We start from the raw sequence: 1,751 nt of genomic DNA on the forward strand, positions 1-1,751 counted from the left end.
TGACTTGATAGATAGGAATTAGTGAATTAACTAAAAAAAAAAAAACCACAAAAAAATGAAGCTGACAATCTGGCCACTATGCACAGGCAGGGAGACATAAATTCAAAAAAAAAAAAGTTGGGGATGACCCGTACTCCGTAATGGAAACAGTCAAAAACTGTGAATAAAGACAGCCACATATAAATCCCTTTGACAAGCAAATGTTTCTACATTGAAGTAAAGACAGTTCCCATAAAGGCAGGATTTAAGTATATATATCTGAGGCTTAAGGGGTCCACAGCTGAACCTACTAACAACATCCAGAGAATTTCAAGGTGAATAATTTTGCAGATATTTAAATGAATATCAGTTGACCAGCCCTCTGAGGAAATGAGCCTCTTGTTTAAAACAGGGGCACAAAAGAGAACATGGAGACACTCCAGAGCAAGGAAGTTGAGATCCAGTAGAGATTTACCACCAGATCTCATGTTAGGAGAGACAGATTTGAATTGACCATAGTATAAATTACACTTGATGGGGGAATCACTGGGTTTGGGATATCCCTGGTACTGACTTCAGTAATGTTCTCCCCCTCCAACATCAGTTTTGGAAGGCATGGATAGATTAAGAGTTGGCAGAGTCTTGGGGCCCCTCTCAGGATCGCACCTGGAGAATTTCCAGTCCTCTACCAGTCTCAGTTACAGGAGGGAGAGTCAAGCAGAGGCCTGTCCATTCCATTCCTAGCTTGGCCGGTGGCTAGTGAGTGGAAGGCAATCTGCTACAAGTTAAAATTCACCTGTGCTGGGCAGCAGCAGCACAGGAGAGTGTCAAGTGTGGAGACTCGAGTTTACTGCTTGGAAGGAGACAATGGTAAACCACGTCTGTATTTATACCAAAAAAAATTATATGGCTAAACTACCAGAATGATTGCAGATGGAGCTGGGTTGTTCTGGGAGAATTGTGTCCTTGGAGTGGTTATGGTTCTGACACAACTCGACAGCATAAGACTTGGGATAGGAATTTCGGGTAGAACTTTGCTCCTCTAATCACAACATATTGTCTGCACCTCTATCTCATCTATCTCATTGTTAACCTCTCACCCACATCCTGCCTCTGGCCTGGAACGCCCTTCCTCCTCAAATCTAACAGATGATTACTCTCCCCCCCCTCAAAAGCCTTATTCAAGGCACATCTCCTCCAAGAGGCCTTCCCTGACTAAGCCCTCCTTTACCTCTCCCTCTCCCTTCTGCTTTGCCCTGGCTTACTCCTTTTATTCATCCTCCTTCCCAACCCCACACACACTTATGTACATATCTGTAATTTGTTTATTTATATTAAACTGAATGCTCATTTGGGGCAGGGAATGTGTCCATTTATAGTTATATTGTACTCTCCCAAGCGCTTAGTAAAGTGCTCTGCACACAGTAGACACTCAATAAATCTGATTGACTAAAATACCAAATTCAATTCAATTATATTTATTGAGAGCTTATTGTGTGCAGAGCACAAAATAAGAATAAAAAGACAAGTCCCTGCCCACAAGGAGCCTGTGTTCCTGCTTAAGTCCCTCTTATTTGCTAACAAGTCCAGCAGTAGAAGTATGGAGCAGGCATTCAATCATACTTATTGAGCACTTACTGAGTGCAGAGTTCTGTACTAAGTGTTCAGACCTATCACTTCTCAGCTCCAGGACTCCCGCTACCAAAACTCAAGTGGAACTTGACTTGGAATACTCCACATGCTCCTCCCAACAGAACACATATGCTTGTCTT

General features: G+C 42.6%; 1 non-coding gene across 1 annotated transcript; it reads left to right on the plus strand.

Moving 5' to 3' along the window:
- The first annotated feature begins 627 nt into the window (after nucleotides 1–627).
- Nucleotides 628–765, plus strand: LOC114812341. The gene has a single exon (XR_003759997.1). It is a non-coding gene; the product is annotated as a small nucleolar RNA SNORA7 (small nucleolar RNA).
- The last annotated feature ends 986 nt before the right edge of the window (nucleotides 766–1,751 follow it).

Source organism: Ornithorhynchus anatinus, chromosome 5, assembly GCF_004115215.2.
Source record: "Ornithorhynchus anatinus isolate Pmale09 chromosome 5, mOrnAna1.pri.v4, whole genome shotgun sequence".
NCBI lineage: Eukaryota > Metazoa > Chordata > Mammalia > Monotremata > Ornithorhynchidae > Ornithorhynchus > Ornithorhynchus anatinus.